This window comes from Megascapheus bottae, chromosome 13 (genome assembly GCF_031878675.1).
Source record: "Megascapheus bottae isolate mThoBot1 chromosome 13, mThoBot2.hap1, whole genome shotgun sequence".
In the NCBI taxonomy this organism is placed as follows: Eukaryota; Metazoa; Chordata; class Mammalia; order Rodentia; family Geomyidae; genus Megascapheus; species Megascapheus bottae.
In genome coordinates, this window is record NC_143521.1 from 28,628,096 (window position 1) to 28,651,654 (window position 23,559).

The 23,559-nt window shown below is 39.1% G+C and overlaps 1 long non-coding RNA gene and 1 pseudogene across 2 annotated transcripts in view; one reads left to right on the forward strand and one right to left on the reverse strand.

Annotated features, from left to right (window-relative positions):
* Nucleotides 1-23,559, reverse strand: part of LOC150055719 (uncharacterized) — a 172,938-nt gene that overhangs the window by 34,378 nt on the left and 115,001 nt on the right. The window lies entirely within an intron of this gene.
* On the forward strand, nucleotides 20,035-21,249 carry LOC150055720 (SWI/SNF-related matrix-associated actin-dependent regulator of chromatin subfamily E member 1 pseudogene; annotated as a pseudogene).

Consider the following 23,559-nt stretch of genomic DNA (forward strand, 5'->3'; position numbering starts at 1 on the left):
ATTATTTGAAGATAGGAGATTTCCTGCACAGGTTGGTTCCGAACCACAATCCTCAGATCTCAGCCTCCTGAATAGCTAGGATTACAGGCATGAGCCATGGACGCTCAGCTAAAAAGGATGTTTTTGATCAATGAGAAAGTATAAAGGAAGACATTGACCAGAGCAAATTCTTGTCCACTAGGGTTTCTTGGATAAATTTTGGGTCTCAAAAAGACAATGAAGGTGAAATGAAATCTACTTCATAGACCTAGGGGAAAATGGTCAAGACAGGAGAAGGCTTTTCTCAGAGCTCCTACCAAGACCCATCTGTGATAAGATGCCTGATACCAATGTCTAGTGTGTATGTAGAGGAATTATTCTCCATGCCATACTCCTGTTCTCATGACAGCAGTACCAACACTGCCCCATCTCCAGAGATCTCCAACCATGGAAAGCTGTGCTGGAGAGCCAGGAGGCTGGATAGATAGCAAGGGTTGATGCTGATAACTTCAGTGAACACATGACCCATCCATTAAAGACTCGCAGAAATAAGGGAGGCAATGCATTTGGAGTGAGGGGCAGATAACTTTGAAGTTTTTCCGATGGGTACTATTGATCCTGGGGCTATGGCTAGAAGACAATAAACACACCGCAGCACTATTTTATTTTCATCTCCAATACATAATTAGAGAAATTTCTTCCTGGCAGAAGTCCTCACTACCTTTTCCAGCTTGACCTTACATGAGCCTCTCGTGCTATGTTCCAGGCTCTTCTATGACCAAAGGTGTAGGCAACTCATACGTATCAGAACTTTTCTTCAGCTCCACTGTCTTCAATTATGTGATTTTTTTAAACCTTAACTGGTGCTGTACAACCAGTTACAGTTCTTCAACTCTAGAGAGACTTTCTCCTGATTTGTTTCTGCATGTATCTTTACAGTGGATGTGTCTCTCTCCTGAGAGCACTATGCATGGGGAAACAGGCTTGTTTCCAGAAAAGGTATTCTTTTCTTTTTCCAGGATGACTATTCTGCATCCAGCTTTTTGTATCTAACTCTGTTCTGCATAAGTTTTATGTTTCATGCTGCAAAATCCAAGGTCAAAGAAAAAGAGTTCTATTTTTCCTTTATCTAGTAAACAAATGTCCTGTTAAAGAAAAATCAGTAATAATGAGAATCATATTGCTGCATTGTATTCACAAATTTATACAGCAATGTACAGATAATAAAAAGCAAAAAATTAAAAGGAGAAAATATTCTAAAATACATGAAAAATATATCCAAAAGAATCAACCCTATTTGGAAAACCTTTATGCTTGCTTCTTGCCTTATTGCATGGCTAGGAATTCTAATACTATGTTAAAGAGGAGTGGAGGGCTGGGAGTTTTCCCTAGTGGTTAAAGTGCTTGCCTAGCATGCACGAAGACCCGGGTTGGATTCCTTGGTACCACATACATAGAAAAAAGCCGGAAGTGGTGCTGAGGCTCAAGTGGTAGAGCTCTAGCCTTGAGAAAGTCCAAGGACAGTACTCAAGCCCTGAGCTCAAGCCCAGGACTGGCAAAAAAAAAAGAGGAGTGGAGAGAGTGGGCATCCTTGCCTCATTCCTGATTTTAGAGGGAATGGCTTTAGCTTTCCGCCATTAAGTATAATGCTAGCTGTGGGTTTGTCATATACAGCCTTTATTATACTGAGGAATGTTCCATGGATTCCTAGTTTCTCCAGAGCTTTTAACATAAAGGGGTGTTGGATCTTGTCCAATGCCTATTCTGAATCTATTGAGACAATCATGTGATTTTTGTCCTTGCTCCTGTTGATGTGTTGAATTATATTAATTGATTTGCGTATGTTGAACCACCTTTGCCTCCCTGTGATGAATCCTGTTTGATCATAGTGTATAATTTTTTTGATGAGTAGTTGTAGACGGTTGGCCAGTATTTTGTTGAGAAGTTTTGCATCGATATTCATCAAAGAAATGGGTCTACAGTTCTCTTTCTTTGATGAATCTCTGTCTGGTTTGAGGATGAGAGTTATACTGGCTTCATAGAATGTGTTTGGCAAAGAGCCTTCGTTTTCAATTTCGGTGAAGAGCTTGAGGAGTATTGGTGTGAGCTCTGCTTTGAAGACCTTATAGAATTCAGCTGTGACTCCATCTGGCCCTGGGCTTTTCTTAGATGGAAGGTCTTTATTGCCATTTCTTTTTCAGTGCTTGAAATAGGCCTGTTGGGTTAGTTCTTCTTGGTTCAGTGTGGGTATGTTAATATTGGCTAGGAATTCATCCATTTCTTCTAGATTCTCAAATTCGTTGGCATAAAGGTTTGAGAAGTATTCCCTCATGATGCTCAGGATCTTGGTAATTTCTGTCATGATATTACCATTTTCGTCTGTGATTTTGTTTATTTCGATATTCTCCCTTCTTTTATTGGTAAGATTTGCAAAGGGTCTGTCAATTTTGTTAATTTTTTCAAAGAACCAACTCCTTGTTTTGTTGATTCTTTCTATAGTTTTTTTGGACTCCAATTCATTTAATTCTGCTTTGATTTTAATAATTTTCTTCCTTCTAGTGGGATTAGGGTTGGTTTGTTGTTCTTTTTCCAGGAGCTTAAACTTTCCCTCTTTGCAGATGACATGATTCTGTATTTAAAGAATCCTATAGACTCCACTCCCAAGCTCCTTGAACTGATCAAAACTTTGGAAGGGTAGCAGGGTATAAAATTAACCCTCAAAAATCAACTGCCGGGGGGTGGCGGGGAGGGTAATGAGGACCAAGACATGTGGAAGGGTATCAATGTATGTGAATTAATGCACCTTCTTTCTGGCAAAATATCATGTAACCCTTTCATTAAATACAATAAAAAATATTTTAAAAAATCAACTGCCTTCCTCTATGCCAACAGTGAGAGGAATGAGGCAACAATCAGGAAAGTAACTCCTTTTGCAATAGCCTCAAAGAAAATAAAGTACCTAGGAATTACCTTAACTAAGAATGTAAAGGACCTTTTTGATGAAACTTTAAAACCCTGAAAACGGAAATTAAAGCAGAATTGAGGAAACGGAAAAAACTCTCATGCTCCTGGATTGGAAGAATCAACATAGTGGAAATGGAAATCTTGCCAAGGGCTATCTACAAATTCAACGCAATACCTGTCAATATCCCAATGTCATTCTTTAAAGAAATAGAAGAGGCAGTCCAAAATTTCATATGAGAATAATAAAAGACCCTGTATAGCAAAAACCTTCTTAGCAGAAAGAACAGTGCAGGAGGAGTTTCAATATCAAACTTTAGACTCTATTACAGAGCTATAGTGACCAAAACAGCTTGGTACTGGCACAAGAATAGGCCTGAAGACCAGTGGAATAGAACTGAAGACCCAGATATCAAACCACAGACCTATGGCCACCTAATCTTTGATAAGGAAGCCAAAAAAATAGAATGGAAGAAAGACAGCCTCTTCAACAAGTTGTGCTGGCAGAACTTGTTAAGCACCTGCAGAAAACTAAAGTTGGATCCTTGTTTGTCACCCTGCACTAGAATTAACTCCAAATGGATCAAAGACCTCAAGGTAAAAGCCAACACACTGAAAACTTTACAAGAAGGAATAGGAGATACACTAGGCCTCCTTGGCACAGGTCGAAACTTTCTTAATAAGGACCAAGAATCACAACAAATCAGAGAAAGGCTAGATAAATGGGACTGCATTAAACTGCAGAGCTTTTGTATGGCAAAGGACATAGCTAGTAAATTAATTAGGAAGCCTACAGAATGGGAGAAGACCTTCACCAAGCATACAACGGACAAAGGCCTCATATCTAAAATATATCAGCAGCTCAAAAAATTGAATCACTCCAAAACTAATCTCCAAAGAAACAACCATCCCATTAAAAGATGGGCCAAAGACTTAAAGAAAGTCTTCTCTGAAGAAGAAACAAAAATGGCCTATAGACACATGAAGAAACGCTCAACATCTCTGGCCATAAAAGAAATGTAAATCAAAACAACTCGAGGATTCCACCTCACTCCAGTTAGAATGGCCAGGATCAAGAAAACTAATAACAACAGATGCTGGAGGGGATGTGGCCAGCAGGGATCTCTACTACACTGTTGGTGGGAGTGCAAACTCGTTCAACCACTATGGAAAGCAGTATGGCAGTTCCTCAAAAGACTAAACATAGAGCTCCCCTATGACCCAGCAATTCCACTACTAGGCATTTACCCAATCGTCCAGAAATAAGGACATATTAAATCCACTATCACAACAATGTTCATTGCAGCACTATTTACCATAGCAAAGATATGGAACCAACCCAGATGTTCCTCAGTTGATGAGTGGATCAACAAGATGTAGTATTTGTACACAATGGGATTCTATGCTGCTGTCAGAAAGAATGACATTGCCCCATTTGTAAGGAAATGGAAAGACTTAGAAAAAATCATATTAAGTGAAGTAAGCCAGGCTCAAAGGAACATAGGCTCAATGGTTTCCCTCATATGTCATAATCAGTAGAAATCTTGGGCTCTCATAGCAGAGATTTGCAATAAAGCAAAACCTAGATACATAAGGACATATAGTATGACGCTAAATGAAAGGACCTCTAGGATATAGAAACAAAAGCCATATAATGAGCGATTGTTGTCCTTAATGTACTGTGTTATATCTCATCTCTTTTGCTGTCCTTTGGTTACCTTATATTGTTACAGTATCTCACTTTGTTATCTGATATATTGGATATATTTGTATTTGGTTATTTGAAATTGGATGCGGAAGGGGAAAAACAAGATGAGGGGTGGGAGTGGGGGGGAGGGAAATGGGGACCAAGACATGAGAAAGGATATCAATGCATGTGAATTAATGCACCTTCTGTCTGGCGAATATAATATAACCCTTCTATTAATTATAATAAAAATATATGAAAAAAGAATCAACCCAGAATCCCACTGGAATATCCCACAGAACAAAGAACCCCAGGACATGTAATGATCAGTTCAACCAGCATTCATGTTTGACACACATACTCAGATTGACCAAACCTTTAACTTCATGTAATACAAAGTTTGGAATGTTGTGTTTGGGACAGAAAAGATTCTAAAGCAATATAATGACTGTCATTTATTACACAGCCACTTTATTGCACTGGTCTTCTTTTTAATTTTTAATTGAATAGGAATTGCATATACTTATGGGATACAGTATGACATTTCAATACATGTTTATAATGTATAATGGTCAAGACAGCCACTAGTGTCTCTATCACCTCAAATATCTGTTATTGTTTTTAGTGTGTTGGCAGCAATTGAAGCCCCTCTATTTATTATTTTTAAATACACAAGTAATTGTTGTTGACCATGGAAAAGCCACTTCTCCTATTCCTCTGTGTCCTATACATACTGAGAATCCTTTTTCCCCTTCCCTCTCATCTCTCTTCCAGGTCTCTTTTAACCACTCTTCTACATTGATGAGATTGGCTATGTTAAACAACTACATTTCTCTAGAAGCAAATTGGGTATTATCTTCATTTTACAAAAGAGAAATCAGAAACCCAGAAGGTGAAAGGAATGAATAGCTTCTTGAAGGTCCAGCCAGAAGGAGAATTGCTGGGAACCTTAGCTGGAGTCTTTGCCTCTACCAACTGCCTTTGTCTTAAGATATAAATGAACTTAAAGTTGACATCATGTATGTGTTGTCTTTTAGAGCAAATCTAACAACTGGTTTTTTTTTTGGGGGGGGGTGTTAGCAAGGAAATAAGTACAGGCTACATTGTCTACATTTGCAAATGAGCACTGTCTAAGGAAGTTTCTCATCTTTTCTTCCCTCAGAGCCATCTCAAAGATGCCAACACTACCACTTGCAGTAAATCAGACATTCAACATCACACATCATATTTTTAATCCTCATAATTTGATAATGAGGAATAGCATTTGATTCTAACTGATATTTCTATGGTAACTAATGAAATTTGACTTTTCCATTACTGGCCATTAATTTTATGCTTTAATAAATTACCTATTCATGTTCTTTGTTCTTTTGCTACTGTAATATGAGAATTTTCATGAGAGATTCTGAAGACTTATATAAGTAAGGCTATTAACTAGTTAGCCATCATAGTTATTATAAGCACTTGATCTCTGTTGAACCTTTGCCTTTTAATTTACGGTTTGGTGATTACTGACAGGCAAGTGGAGTATACGTGCTCAGTTGAATCAAGGTGTTCTGGTTTAGCTTGCAGATAACATTCCCTCAGTTTTGCACTAAATTCTTTCAAGAGTGATCAGGTCCAAGTGAGATTCCATCTCATTCAAATCACTCTCTAAGCTAAAATAGCAATGCATCAATTTATAACCACCTTGGTGGTCACCCAATACCTCATTGGCTACTGGAGAAATACAAATTACTTGATGCCATTGCAGTTTATCTTAGAATCCATAGTACAGTATGGGCCTAAAGAACTTAGTACTGGGGCAAGGAATGTGGCCTACTAGTAGACATAGTGACTTGGGAGTGATTCAGAGTTACAGAGGTCATTTACAGTATAGGCAGCCATGACTATGCAGCCTTTATTGCATTTGCTTAAAAAGAAATCCAGAAAAATGCATGTTTTCATAAGATCAGAGTTCTTAAATGTATCAAGCAAGTACAGGCAGTGCACATTTCAGTTTTCAAGCATACATATCACTCACAACATTAAAAAAATTGGTTGTGTGGGCTGGGAGTTTGGTCTAGTGGTAGAGTGCTTGCCTAGCATGCACAAAGACCAGAGTTCAATTCCTTGGTACCACATATATAGAAAAAAACCAAAAGTGGTGCTGAGGCTCAAGTGGTAGAGCTCCAGCCTTGAGAAAGTCCAAAGACAGTGCTCAGGCCCTGAGTACAAGCCCAGGTCTGATTAAATAAGTAAATAATAAAACGGTTGTAAACATTGTGTAGGTATACAGATGGCTATGACATTTTTGTCTTCTCCTCTCTCCTTACCTTCTCATGCAATGAGCTATCACGTGACAGCTCACAGTTACTGCCACTTCCACCAAATCACAGCTTTCATGGAAACAGTAATGAGCACAAGACACCTTAGTGGGAATTATAAAAATGTAGACACTTCTAAGCTTAAAAAAACAGTGGGAGTATTTTGTAAACCAAGAAGTGAAGATGTTTGGAACCAAAACCATGCATAAATATCTGCCAATCTACCCCACACACTACTTCTCCAGGATTTATAGCTACTTTGCCACATTTTAATGCCTTGTCCTGACTTGCTTCAGAAATAACTTGCAAGTACTTGTGTCTGGTTTATGTCCCAGTTGATTTTAAGAGGGCTAGGGGATTGGAGACTTCAAAGTCCCTACAGGCCAGTAAATAACACACCCCCAAAGAGCAGGTGCCTGACAGCTCTTTCTATTCTGCATTTCTACAGCTTGGCACAACCTTGGAAAAATGAGTTTTACTCACTAAGAAAAGTGTGAGCAAATGTGAACAAATACGCCTTCTCCACATTTCAGAGATTAAGTCATTTCCATCTCTTTTGAGTTCCAGAGCTGCGGAAGCCTTCTTGGCACGTCAAATATTAATATGACTTGCACTGATATGATTTAAATAGTCTTTTTAAAATCTAATCTGCAATGTGATGCTTATTTACTGTTCCTTGACAGGTACCAGATCTAATTGAAAAAGAGTTTCTCCAAATATTAAGTATTCTGAACAGTCAAGTGAAGATAAGAAGGAAGTATTAAAAGATTAAGGGCAAAGAGAAAGTGAACATGAGGGCAGGAGAGTGAAAATTAAAATAGAAAGGAAGTAAGATTTTGAAAAGTGGCATTTGTGAGAGAAATGAAATTATCCAAATGGAACTCTGTCATGCAGCATAACATCTGCAGTCGTTAAAACAATCCTAAGGGGCAGGGGTGGGTGAAGGGAAATGGGGACCAAGACATGAGAAAGGGTATCAATGTTTGTGAAGTAATGCACCTTCTATCTGGTGAATATAATGTAACCCTTCTATTAATTACAATAAAAAATGTATGAAAAAAACAAGTTCAAGCCAGGCACTGGTGGCTCATACCTGTAATCCTAGCTACCTATAATCTCAGGAGGCTGAGATTTTAGGATTGTGATTCAAAGCCAGCCCAGGCACTAAAGTCCATGAGACTCTTATTTTCAATTAAACATCAGAAAACCAGAAATGGTGCTGTGGCTCAAAGTGGTAAAGTACTAGCTTTGAAGAGCTCAGGGACAGAGTCCAGGCTCAGATTTCAAGCCTCAGGACAGACCAAACATACACACACACACACACACACACACACACACACACACACACACACACACACTTTCTTCTACTTAATAGTGACATGTCTGACCCGGTGCTTATCATCCTAAATACTGTAAGCTGGTCCTTCCTATTCTCTGCCATCCACCAGTGTACAGCTATCCAAGACATACATGCAAAGTCTGAGAGCTTCATTCTCCTAAAGAAGGCTGGGGCAGGTGGCTTCAGAATATGTTTCACAGAAAATAAATTTTCAAAGGCAGAATCCAAACTACAAATAGTACTTACATTTCAATGTGTTACTCCCTGCTCACCATTGGTGTAAACATCTTCAAAAAGTACTTATTGCCAAAAGGCTCTTTCCTTCTTTCTTTTTCTTTTTCAAAAGAACTCCATGACATCCTCAATTAAAGCGCCCACTCAGTCCAGCTGGCAGACACTGCCAGGTGCTGCTGGGCTTAAGGTGGGCAAAGCTCTGCCAGTTTTTGAGATTAGCAGGGAAATGGCAGGCATATTGTTACACAGAGTCCTATACCATTGAGGTCCTTAAAAGAGATGTCAAGAGCTGTTGAGCTGTGGCACATCGTTTAAGAAATTCCTTTCAGTCATTCTTGGTAGGGAATCCATACACACTAAACTGCGTTCCCACACACCCAAATTCACATGCTGATGTTCTATTCCCCCTAATAAAGCAGCATTTGGAGACAACACCTCTAAGCTATCAATTAAGATTTTTTAAGGCATCATAAAAATGAGTCTATGCCAGGCATGGGTGGCTCACGCCTGTAATCCTTGCTACTTAGAGGATACGATTGGAGGATCTTGCTTCAAAGGTGGCCCAGACAAGAAAGTCTATGAGACCCTTAACTCCTGTTAATCACCAAAAATTCTAGAAGTACATCAACTTTGTGATATAAGAAAAGGGACAGTGTCCAGGCCCTGAGCCCAGGCCCCAGTACTGGCACACACATACATAAATGTGGGCCCTAGTGCAATAGGACTAATGTCATTCCTTACAAGAAAAATGACAGTTTCCACTCACTCCATACACAGAGAAAGGTCTTGGAAAATACAAGTGGGTGTCATCAGTAAGTCAGAAAAAGAAGCCTTACTAGAAATCACATTTTCTAGCAACTTTATCTTGGACTTCCAGCTTCCAAAACCCTGAGAAGGTTAGAGTCTACTGTGCAGGCCACCTAAGCCTTACACCTAAGTTTTTAAATTTTTTAAAATTGTGCTATGGCAAAATGCATAACATAGGATATGTCAGCTTAAAGGACGAAAAGTTTATTTTTGGCTCCATTTCAGAGATTTCAGTCTTGGGTCTGTGGCAGTACATCTTACTGGCAAAAAAGAGGGATTTGTTTTACCTCTTGGTGGCTGAGGTGTATGTAGATGGATAGATAGATTGATTGGCAGATGGGTGTGTAGGAAGATGGATGGACAGAGAGGAGACACAGACAGGCAAACAGACAGACAGACAGACACATACAGAAGCATCCCAGAGTCCCCTTCAAGCGTGTACCCCTGCTGTTTTCACTTCCTTGCACTAGGCCCCATCTTAGTGGTTCCACCATGTCCCAATAATACCAGGGTGGTCAAACCTTTAACACATATGCCTTTGAGGGATGTACTGGTATTTTGTTAAGTGATCCTAGAAAGATCACTCTCAAGGCAAAGAAAATTAATTTTCTTTGCAACAGAGAAAATCAAAGTTAGAGTAAACATTTTATGCCAACTTCCTGAGAATCAAAATTTCCCTAGAAACATTTCTACCAGATAACTGTGAGCATACACACGGAGAGTGCACATGCCAGTCACAGGTCCACGTCAGCAGCAGCAACAGCAGCAGCAGCAGCAGCAGCAGCACAGAGAAATTAGTGAAAACCATGGGTCCACAGTTCTCAGTCTAGACCTACTGAGTCAGTCAGAAACGTGGCTGAGGCCCAGAAATCTGTCATCCTAAATCCTCCTCATTAATCTGAGGCTCAGTAAATTTTGAGAACCACTGTTATGTGGAATTTTCATGTTAGACCTCATCATTGAGCATAGAAAATGTTGGGAGGTAAGGTGTGGCACATCTGCTCACAGCAAATTATTTCCTCCCTATCACTGATGAATATTACTGCTTTGTGCCGAGGTCATCACAAACTTTTTTGAGATTCTGATGACAAACCTCAGAAGACGATAGAGACAATGCAAAACAAATTAAATCAATGCTCAATTTTTCATTCAATTTCAGAAGGGCCCTGAACAAACTTGAAGCCTGGCCATGCACCCAGAGCACTGCTTTATCTCCCTCAGGTATGTGCATCTGCTCTTCTCTTCACAGTAATCTGCAAATTCAATAGGACAGGTATAATTTATAGCAGATAACTTTGAAGCTCAGAAACTGGAGGCAGCGCCCTAAATCTCACAGCTAGTAATAAGCAGAAAAAGCTCATATCTAGGACTCAACTCCATCTTCAAACTCTGATTTATGTCCTACTTCTCTTCCTCCTGTCTGTCCGTTCTCTGATTTGGAATGTTATTGGTAGAAAAAATAGCAATTGGCCTGATTTACTAAAACAAAATAGAAATGTTCTGTTACTTAGGAGTAAAAGCACATTTTTTTTCCATTGAAATATAAATAAGCTGGTAAGAAACCCTTCAAAGACCGTTTAGTAAATGGCCAGGGGACCGACCGGGGAAAGGTCACTTGATACACAAATTACTCATAAGGCTCCATTTCGGGCTCTAGATAACTAAACCAGTCAATGCACAGTCAAGCTCAGTTCATTACAGAGAAATCAGCCATATGAGCTGTTGGTAAGTGAAAGGTCCAATTATCTATTCTTCAATTTGTGACTTTGGCCCTAAATGAACCTTCTTGAGTATGGAGAAATATTTTCAATTTAATTTACCAACAAGTATCTGACAGCCAATAATGTGCAAAACCTCTTCATATCTGCACTACGTTGTTAGCGCAGATGTAGTGCAACTGTAACTGGCAAGGTAGTGCAGCTATGAAGATGTAAGAGGCCTTTTTTTCTTCTCTCAGAACCCTTTCTAAATGGACAATGAAATTAAGAGTGAAAAAGGAATGCCTTCAGACAAGAAGGGTATTGATGCATTATCAGACAAGCAACAACAATTCAAAAAGGCCTTGACATTCTGCAAGTGATTTCTGACCATAATCAATCTCTCTGTGTTGCTTTGCCCAGATCCCCTAGTGCTCTGTACTATAGGATTCAGCTTCTGGCCTCTACAAAAAAGTAGGCAAAAGCCTTTTACTTTAAAAACAGAAAGCTGCCCCAACTGTCACTTCATTCTGTCACATATAAAAACTATTATACATGCCAGTCATGGTAAGTTATTAGTTCATTCAGGTAAGTCAGTTTTAATAATCCAGCCAGACACTAGTGGACCACACCTATAATCTTAGCTATCCATGAAGCTGAGATCTGAGGATCATGGTTTGAAACCAGCCCAAGCAGGAAAGGCCATGAAACTCTTAATTTCAATAAACCACTCAGACAAAAAGAAAAAAGTGGAAATGTGACTCATGTGGTAGAGCACTAGCCTTGAGCAAAAGAAACTCAGAGACAGCACCCAGGCCTGAATTCAAGCCCTGAAGTTCAAGCTCTGAGTTCCATTTTAAGATCCATTCCATTTTAAGATCCCCCAGTTTCTGCAATCAGCCCTCTAAACTATCTATCAATCTCAGATTCAGTACATGTGTGTACATACATGTACTTTCCTCAAGGCTGAAATATTATAGTAATATCATTGCCATCATTGTACAACATGCAACAAACAGTAATTCCTCTATATTAAAAAATCCTACATCCCCTCCAATCACTGCCCCATGCTCTGTTTTCTTTAGTAGTAAATTTCTTCAGAAAGGCTCAAAATATTCTCATTCACTTAAACTCATAGCACGGGCACTCTATTTTAGATTTTTTTCCCCTCAAATCTGGCTCTTTACCACTTGAGCCACAGCTTCACTTCCAGAATTTTGCTAGTCCATTGGAAATAAGAGTCCTACAAACTTTTCCGTCTGGACTGGCTTCACACTTCAGTCTTCAAATCTCAGTCTCCCAAGGGTGTGAGCCACCGGTGCCCAGATAGCATTCACTCTAGAACTTTTACCTTCCTTTCTCCTCAGTCTCTGCCTGATACTCAGCTTCTTCCTTAGTATTTCCATTTGGACCTGTTTCCATATATTCTGTCTCAACATATTAAAAACTGAACAATTGATTTCTAGTATACAACTGCCACCACCAAACTTGTCCTTCTCTATAAAATCTCCTTTGCCATAATCTTCTGAGTAAATGTTAACTCCAGCCCTTTAATAGCTCTGGCTAAAAATTATGCTTACTTTCTTCCCCTTATATCCTACTATATGCTTATATATTGCTATTAATTTATCAGCAAATCCCCTCAGCATACTTAGAAATTCCACTGCTATTATTTTGTTAAAATTATCATCAAATTATTAAATTTAAACATGGATTACTAAAAACACCATTGTAAAATCATCACATTTTTTCCTCATAGCCTTGTAATGTAGCTCCTTGCTTTCACTCTTATAATTTATTCCCAACACTACTCCCAAAGTACAATATAAGTCAAGCTATGTCAATGCACAGCTTAAATCTTTCTTATGGCTTTCTATCCCATTCAGAGGAAAAGCCAAAACCTCCTATCAGCCCCCACGAACTAATGACAGGCTTCTAAAAACACTCAGTGTTCCCTAGAGCGCTCTGGGCTCAAGTCCCTCTGAATACCTTAGATCCCTTTTTTAGTGGTCATGGGGCTTGAACTCAGGGCCTGGGCACTGTCCTTGCACTCTTTCAGTCAACACTAACACTCTACCACTTTGCGCCAAAACTCTACTTCTGGTTTTCCAGTGGTTAATTGGAGATGAGTTTCACAGGCTTTCCAGGCCTGGCTGGCTCCAACCATGATCTTCAGATCTCAGCCTCCTGAGTAGTTAGGATGACAAGCATGAAACACCAGTGCCTGGCTCCCTTGCTCTTCTTCAAGCACTGATGCAAATGTGCACCTCACAGCCATGGCATATTCTTTTCCTTTTACCTGGAATGTTCTTCCTGTGTTTGCACCATTGCTCTTTCACTTCCCTCAGGTCTCTCTTCAAAGACCCTTTAATGAGAAAATCCACTGTCACTTGAGCCCACGCACCCTTCTGCATTGTTCTGCCCTGACAACTTATAGTTATATTATTTTATTTTATTAAATAAATACATGTACAATATACCTGATAACAAGGTAAGATAGTATAATAATATGAGAATAACCAAGGGACAACAAAAGAGATGAGAAATAACATAGTGCATTAAGAACAACAATCATGGGGCCGGGAGTTTGGCCTAGTGGTAGAGTGCTTGCCTAGCATGCACGAAGACCCAGGTTTGATTTCTTGGTACCACATACATAGGAAAAAGCTGAGAGTGGTGCTGAGTCTCAAATGGTAGAGCTCTAGCCTTGAGAAAGTCCAAGGACAGTGCTGAGGCCCTGAGCTCAAGCCCAGGACTGACAAAAAAAAAAAAAAGAACAACAATCATACATTATATGGCTCTTGTTTTTATATCCTGGAGGTCCTTTTATTTAGCCTCATCCTATATGGCCTTATGTATCTAGATTTTGCCCTGTTGAAATACTCTGCTAGGAGAATACAAGGTTTATACTAATTATGACAAATGAGGGAAACCATTGAGTCTATGTTCTTTATTTAGGTCATGCCCAATAAAATGTTTTGTGACCACAGGTACTTTAATTAGGTTAACTGTGAAATCCATAGTCTCAAATAATAGTAACTACAAAGTAGGTGTCCAATTAATATTTGTTGGATAAATATTATATTTAATTGCCCATTGTCTACCTCTCCAGTGTTAGTAGACATGAAAACAAATCATAGTTTCTTCTGCCACTAATAGATCTGATAGTTCTGATCATCACAATAATGTTCATGTAAAGGTATTGATAATAATAGGATTTAAAGTTGGGTGGGGGGTGGGAGGAGGTAAAGTGGGAGAAAAACATGGGAAGGGGTAACAATGTTTGAGAAGTAATGTACTCACTACCTTACGAATGTAACTGTAACCCCTCTATATATCACCCTGATAACAAAAAATGTTTTAAATACGATTTATTCAAAACCAAATATATCATGCAATTTTTAATAGTCTACCAAGAGTTGTGCTAAGGTTTTTCCATTAAACATGTCCATTCATGCATACAATCCATCTTGACCATGTCATCTCTTGCATCGTTCTCTCTCCTCCCATTTATTCCATCTCTGCCTGTCTCAGGTTTCCTATTTCACCTAAGTACACTGAGTATTATAACTGTATTCCCCTAACATTCCTCTTTCCATTTTTCTACCATCTGACCCATAGACCCCATTCCACTCAGTCAAGACATAGTTCAGCTTTCCAAAATTCATTCAGTTAAATGCTCTGATGATTGTTGAAAGGGGTTGTAACCCATTATCTCACCCCTGCATATACCATACCATTCCATCAGTTTGATAAAATATATGTGCTTATGAATACATATGTATTTTAACATGAATTTATATTTTAGATCTAACTTTCATGTATGAGTGGAGACATATGCAGTTCTGTCTGAACTTGACTGACTTCATTCAATATGACTTTTTTTTCCAGTTCTATACATTTCCCTGACAGGTAAATAAAGTTCTGTGTATACACAAACACATGCACACACACAACCACCACCACCACCCACATAGCATCTGAGCTATTTCTACAACTTAGCTATTGTGAATAGAACAGTAATAAACATGAGTGTGCAGGTACCTTTACTGTATCCTGACAAGCAATTTTTTGATAAATGCAATGGTATTGCTGAATCATAGGGTAGTTCTATTTGTATTTGTTTTGATGAGTGCCCATACTGATTTCTGTAGGATTCCTTTTCATGCATGTTAACCCACATCTGCTATTGTTCACATTCTTTATTTTTAATTTTGAAACTATCCTACAGATTATACAGTATTATCTAACTTTTACAGTAAAGTAATTAAGCTCTGAAATATGAAGATAATTTTTCACTGTCTCCTATTTCATGACCTACACAAATGCAGTGAGTATCCAGATATCCCTCACTATTAGCCTGCCCCACTTATTGCTGGAAATCAAACCTAGAATTATGATATAAATAAGACTTTAATTCACAATTATCAAGGTTTCAGAGGAACCACTCTCAGGGGTTTAGAGATAATTTAACCCAATTTCAACAGTTTATAGAAAACTGACACCTTTCCTAATTTGCCTAAACTTGGCCTGCTGAAGAAAAGTTGGGTGACATGAACAGAAATAGAGTCTCAGAAGACAATCGTGTTCAAAGCCATATTCTTGCACATAGCGTAGAAAAAAAAAGTCTTAATCTTTCCTCTCCTTGACTTCCTTTCTTTGAACAGGAGATATGTACTTTGTAGAGTTCTTCTGTAAATTAGAATTATATATGAAAACACAATCATATATATCACCTTGACAGGGTTTCTTTTCTACATAGTATAGCCATTATAGAATACAAGAGCTCAAAATCTCTAGCACTCAGTCCAGTGGATCTTATAAATCATTCTTTTCCTCAAACAGAACAAAATATCAATCTCTGCAGGAAGATACCTACTGTTGAGCTAGTGTTCAATACTGAAATTCAATTTTTCAATCTTCTTTGAGACTATAGCTTAAAACAGTATGACTCAAAATGATAATACTAGAGATATCTTTGTTGCTTTCTAATTTCAGTTCAGCACTGGCTTTAACTGCTTCTAGTTTTATCTTCAGGGAATATGATGAAGGAATGAAAGAAGGAAAAAGGACTTCTAAAATGACAGAATAATCACTCCTAAATACATGAACATGGAAATACCAAACTCCAAAACATTTGAAAAATACTTGTGTTTATCAAATTTGTGTTTATCAAACTCTACCAGAAACAATAAACTTTGCTCAGAAAGAAAGGCAAAAGACTGGGTGGGGGGTGTGGGGGAGAGGGTAATGGGTACCAAGACATGTGAAAGGGTATCAATGTATGTGAATTAATGCACCTTCTATCTGGCAAATATCATGTAACCCTTTTACTAATTACAATAAAAAAAGAAAAAAAAGAAAGGCAAAACTTTTTTGACTCTATTTATTAATTATGTTCTAGGGTTTGAGCACAAAATATTTTGTATGTAATAAACATAGCTGTTTTTTCTTGTGAAATTAATAGGACAAGACATTTCAAAGAAAAAATGATGACACCTTCAAACTAATGGAAGAGTACCTCTTGAGTGGGGGGAAGGGCGGGGAGGAACCCAAGATGCAATTGCTTCAACTCTGGCAGAAGCAAGATGAGCTTTTGAGATGAGGGCACTTTTTTAGTATGTAGAAATCAACCCACTTAATGAGTCTTGACAGGTATAACTTGTTTACACAAAAGTAGAAATTGATTGCCATATGCAAAGTACAGTAAATTCAAAAAGAATGGAACACTTTTTAAACCATATTGCTCAATCAATAGATTAAAGAAACATGTGGTTTGCAAACAGATTATATCAAAGACTTTTCCTCTTCACAGCTCTTTTCTCCTCTTCCTGAAATCTGCTAGAAAAGTGTTCAGAATAACAAGTTAATATAGGTCTCATTACACAAGGTGAATGGCTGGAATATTTGTATGTTTTAGAAATGACTGTCACAGCTCCTTTATTAATTGCTTCAGATGAAATGTTAATAACCAACCTTGTAATAATTTTGGAGTTATTCTTTTTGAATCATTGCAGACATATTCACCCATATACAAGCACAGAATGGAGGTATGCAAAAAATAATATTGTTGGGGTAGCAAGCCTTTAGATATCATTGAAAATTCCATGATTTTGCCATACTAAAAATTATCTATAATATAAGCTATAGATCAAGGAAGGTCCCACTGTAGTCTGGATATATAAGTCCACTTACAAGCCTTCTATTGTAACACTTCTCGCTTTCTGCAGTTTTTATTAACTGCAATTTTTATTTTTAACTGGTTTATGTGCTTATTGTTGTTCCATTGATAGAATGTAAGCGTCATATGGACAAGCCCCCAGCTTGAAAGAAAGTAACTGCCCCTCAGTGGGAACTCAGAATGCATCAATGGAAGGGAGGAAGTGAAGGAATGAAGAAGAGAAGGCAGTATTCATGTAGATGAAATTCCCCCTGCTCATCAAGACGATCTCAACACAAAAGGATGAGAGCAGTGGTGTGCCTATGTAATTATCCCGTACTATCTGGAGATAGAAATTGTAAGGACTGTAGTCTAACAACAGCCTGAGAAAGATGTTATCAAGACCTCATCTCAATCAGTAAGCTAGGCATGGTGGTTTGCATCTGTTTACCCCAGCCATGCAGAGGTATAGGAAGGAGGATCGTAGTGTGATGCTGACCCTGTGTGAAAAATAACAAAAACTAAAATGGCTGGGGATGTGGCTCAGATGGTACAACATCTACCCACAAGGCAGAAATGCAAACACTAGTTCCACAAAAAAGCAAGGCAAAACAAAAGATCTCAAAATCAAATGGACAAAGAAGAGGGGAAACGTACAGAGATAGCCTAAAAGGAATCAGCTGGGTAAGTCTGACTAGCTTTATCTCAAGTACCAGAATTCCTGAATCCAAGACAAAATCTGTCTAACCGAGGTAATGTTTGGTCCTATCTCCCAAGCCTTATCAAAATAGGTGCACTGCAGACCTCACTTTTAAGTTGCTGCTTTGTACCCCCGTGTGATCTTGAGACACTTTGCTAGCAGTCTAAGTGTTTGTGTTTGCTCGGTTCTCTCCAGCGGATTCTAAAATCCAAATCACTGCAGTAATTCATTTTTTATTGTTCTCTTGCTTGACTTCAACACATGTACAGTAGTAGTGTTCACTCTTCAGGGGGATAATGGCATTTTGGGAGATTTTACTGTAGTCATTACTCTTGCTTCTTTATTAAGAGACTTGACTTTAATCTTCTGCTTTAGCTATGTGGTTTATCTTATGAATATTAATACATAACCCAAAGGGATCTAGCCAGTGAATATGAATTAGAGGGAGTTTTTTTTATATTGAAGAAAGAGAAAGCCATTTTCTGGGATGTACATCTTTCTGGAGTGTACATGCTCTAATTTAATCAGCATGGAGTCATCATATACGCCACCAGCACTCCAGGCCACAGAGTAATTGAAATGATTCAAGCTTGTTTAATAAAGTAATTTCAATTATAGCGAGAGTTGAGTCAGAAAATGTCAGCTGCACAAAGTTTATGCTGCTTCGAATCAGCAATAGGGTACCAAATGCTCATATGGAAAGTGCCGTTGTGGGAATGAGTTGTGCATTTTTAGGCTATGAAATATCTTTGTTCACATGAGATGAGTGTATCTTGAGTGATTTGTTAGTCACAGAAGCCAAATTTCATTTTATCCAGCAAAAATGGTATAAAGCAATTTGCTTAATGCCAAGAACTTTGAACTGAAAGAATCAGAAAGCCCATCTTCTCTTCTCTACCCACAATCCACAGCCAACCTTTTGCCATAGTCTTCATCACACCCTGATATCTCAAGCCAAGTCATCGTAATGTTTGGAGTCATTGATGACAGAAGATGGTTCTGTTTCTCAGCCTTCCTATTGAAAGAAATGTCTACAGTTTTCATTATAAAAAAATGTGAATGTATAATATACATCGTTAAAGTGATTTTTTCATCACCGAATAATGCAAAATAATTCCAGTAGGTTTCAGTACGACTGTAAGACTTTCATGAAAGATGAACTCTAATATGTTTTACATTCACTCTCTTTCTTCCCTCTTTTCCTCATCCTTCTAGCCTATCATGTTCCTGGAATATTTTGCACATTTAAAGTCCAGAAAGGTCAGGTGTAGTGTCACACCTGTATTCCCAGTTACGTGGGAGGCTATGATCAGGAAGCTGCAATTCAAGGCCAGCTAAGGGAAAGAATTAACTAGACTCCAGTCTCAACAAATAAGCCAAGCCGGCCAGGTATGGTATTGTAACCAGGAATCTTGGCTATGCGAGATGCTTAGGTAGGAAGGTCCAATCTGAGGCTAGCACCTGTCAAAAACTCAAGACTCGATCTATATAAATATAACTAACAAAATATAACTATAACTATGGCTTAAGTGGTACAGTACGTGCCTAGCAAGCACTATGCTGAAATCCTACTATGATCAGAAAACAAATGAAATAAAGGCCTCAGTAATTCTACTACCATAGGAATGTTAGGGACTGGGAGTTTGGCCTAGTGGTAGAGTGCTTGCCTCGCATGCATGAAGACCCCGGTTCGATTCCTCGGGACCACATACATTAAAAAAAAGCCAGAAGTGGTGCTGAGACGCAAGTGGTAGAGCCCTAGCCTTGAATATGTCCAATGTCAGTGCTCAGACCCTGAGCTCAAGCCCAAAACTGGCAAAAAAAAAAAAACCCACAACTTTAATCCTCACATTAATACCCTACTGCTTTTCTTCTTCTGTTTACCCTTTTCTTTGATTAGGAGACATTTTTATTAATATACATTCTGCTTAATCACCACCATACCAAAAACTTAATGCAATTTCTTAGCCATAACTGTTAAATTGATAGAGCTCTATAAAATGGCTTAAAATTTGCAACCATCATGGGGAGAGGCCTGAGCGGAACAAAGGGAAGCGAAGCCAAGCCGGAGCTGTGACCGCCTTCTTGGCCCGCGGTGTCTCAGATTCATCTCAGATTCACTCTTAAGGAACTGAGAACTTAATCTTCCAAAATATCAAAAAAGACCATCTTATGCCTCACCTCTCACCCCAGCTCCTGCAACACAAATGCCCAACACACCAGTGTTTGTGGGATACAATCCATACAGTCATCTCGCCTACAACAACTACAGGCTGGGAGGAAACCCGGCCACCAAACAGCCGGGTCATGGCACCCTCTGGTATTACAATTCCAAAACCCCCAAAGCCACCAGATGAGCCGCTGATGCCCTACATGAAGTACAGCAGAAAGGTCTGGGAGCAAGTAAAAGCTTCCAACCCCGACCTAAAGTTGTGGGAAATTGGCAAGATTATTGGTAGCAATTACTGAGGAAGAGAAACAAGAATACTTAAACGAACACGAAAAGATAGAGTACAATGACTCTATGAAGGCCTATCACAATTCCCCTGCCTACCTTGCCTATATCAATGCAAAAAGCCATGCAGAAGCTGCATTCGAAGAAGAAAGTCGACAGAGACAGTCTCGTCTGGAGAAAGGGGAACCTTACATGAGTATTCAGCCTGCTGAAGACCCAGATGATTACGATGATGGCTTCTCAATGAAGCCTACAGCCACTGCCCGTTTCCAGAGGAACCACCGCCTCATCAGCAAAATCCTCAGTAAGAGTGTGGTGCCAGATGTCCCATCAGTTGTTACCACAGCCAGCATGCAGGTCCTTAAGCGACAGGTGCAGTCCTTAATGGTACATCAGTGCAAACTAGAAGCTGAGCTTCTTCAACTAGGGGAACGACACCACGAGAAGAAGAGGAAGCACAGACTGGAAAGCACAGACTCCTTTAATAACGAGCTGAAAAGGTTGTGTGGTCTGAAGGTAGAAGTGGATATGGAGAAGATTGCGGCTGAAATCGCCCAGGCAGAGGAGCAGGCCCGCAAAGGGCAGGAGGAGAGGGAGAAGGAGGCTGCAAAGCAGGTTGAAGCCTGGCCAGAGTGGCATGGCTCCCGAGGAAGAGCCAGCAGCCAGCAAAGCCAAGGAGAAGAAGGACGATGAGAGCATTCCAATGGAGACAGAGGAGACACGCCTCCAAGGAACAACAGCGAGCCAACAGAACGGTGAAGAAGGCAAGTCCACTCCTGAGGACAAGGAGAGTGGGCAGGAGGAGGTGGACAGCATGGCCGAGGAAGGAACCAACGATAGCAACACTGGCTCCGAGAGCAACAGCGCTACGGTGGAGGAGCCGCCCACAGACCCCATCCCAGAGGACGAGAAGAAAGAATAGATGTTGCCTCGTTTTATGTGTCGCAAATAACTTTTTTAAATGAAAAATTGTTTTTTTTTTTGGTTTTAAAACAAAAAATTGCAACCATCGAACCCAGAAGGCCTTGGCAAATTATTTTTTAAGTTCCTCTATTCGCTTCCAAACAATTCACCTCGGTCACATTTAGTTAGCGTCAGTTTTGTTCATGGAGACAACAGTCCAGTTTAGATAGGAAGCAATGGTCACTTTTAAAGATTCTGGAACTCTCCTTGGCTTCATCAACACCAACAACACAACTGCTGAAATCTTCTTGTGAGCCGGTTCTGGGATCAGTCTCCATGGTCTCAAAAAGAGCTGTTCACATTGCTAATGACAATGAGCATCTGCTCCCCACCTTACACTTCTCTGAGGCGTCTGCTACCAGCTCGAGGTCCTCAAGAGCCCATCAAACCTCAGTTGAGAGGCAATGTCCTACCTATGTTTAAAATATAAATATATAAATCTAAACAGCTGCAGGATTGTGTGACCTGACTACTTTTTCACAAAGGCAAAACCTTCCCTAACATGGACTATCTTTATTTGCATATGGAATTCCCCATAACTTTGCACCATTTTCCCCCTACATTAGAAAAAAAAAGACTTTGAAACAGATTGGGGAACAATGGGATTGTATTTGTTAATATATAAATATTTGTTTTCTGTACAACTCTTTGGTTAACTTTTTTATAAAAAAAAATTCTACTTCCTATCCTCTCATTGATCTGCTCTGAGCCCTACCTAATAATATTCTCAGCTGAGCACTATAAAGAATAGAAAGTTCCCTGTTTATGTAGGGCCTTCCCTTTATAATCCTCAAAGGACTGTGTAAATGCAAGTCATTATGAGTCCATCTTTATAGATAGGGAAGCAAGAATAGCCAAGGGCAGGCATCCATTGGATGTGAAAGAATTCAGCCTTCCTATATTTTAATATGCATAATTACCCAGAAGGCCATGGAACTGAAATAGGGAAGAAAACGTACCTTTCTAAGTATTGACACAAAACTTGCTACTTAGCACTTCAGAAAAAAATGAGAAATGGGAAATTAAAGGTTCAAGTTCTTTTTGGAAATGGAATGCTTATGACAATGGTATTCTTTACTTAAATCGTCTAATTTTTATATCATTTCAGATTAAATCCTTCTATACTGAGAGGATTTCTGATGTACAGAGATAATGATACCATCTCCTTCCTGAACAGTAGTATCTACTGCTTCTCTTTTCATGGCTGTGGGAAAAAAAAGAGACTTTTTAAAAAATGTGACATAAAAAGCTTCTTAAGGGTAATAGTTGAATTCAGAATAGAAATGCAGACAAACTGCTAAAATTATGAACAGATAAGCTATGCACAAAGATTCCTTTCAATGTAAATCTTTTCAAGAGAGAAAATGCAACAAAAGTTTAAAGTGAATATATATATATATGTATATATATATATATATATGGTTTCATTTCTGCTTCAATCATCTTGGAAGTTCTCTGACATGCACCAAGTGGTAACTTGCCAATTCTTTGGGAACAATGGCAGTAACAGAAAAAGAAGTAAGGTAGGGCACTTACATGGGTATGCTGAGCAGGTACTGACCTCTCCAGTCTTTTATAAAGCTTCCTGGGGGCTCTACGAGAATATCCTGGAGCCTGGAAAGGTCTTCCCCCAGTCCTTCCAACACAGGTCATTTTAGGAACCATGTACCCCAATACATGTTGCTTTAAAAGTGACATCTCAATCTCAGCCATTCTCTGCTTATTCCAGAGAATGCACACTGCTGGAGAAAGTGAGAGATCAGAGGAGTTTATATCCTTAGCAGTGATGAAAGCCAGCAAGCAGCCTGTGGCTCATACTATAATCCTACCTATCACAAAATCCTGAGATCCAGAGAACTGTAGTTGGAGGCCAATCCAGGCAGAGAAGTTTGAGAGAATCCAACTCCAAAATAGCCAGCAAAAAGTTAGGCTGGTGGTGTGTCTTGAGTAGTAGAGCACCAGCTGAGTAAAAAAGCAACCTAAGCAAACTCAAGACCCTGAATTCAAACCCCAGGAAATACGCAAATATGAAAATGAAACTAGGCAACTTGACAAGACTGGCTTGGGAAGAGGAGGAGGAGGAGGAGAAGAGAAAATAGTCAAAGGAATGATTGAGACATATGTACATAAATAGACTTATTCAAATGAATCCCTCTTGTTCAAATAACTGCTGTCAATAACAAAAAATAGTAAGGGGGAATTTACCATGGTAACAATGGTGGAGAGAATAAAACTCTCTCTGAATGATATGTACATTTGCTGTGAGTTGAA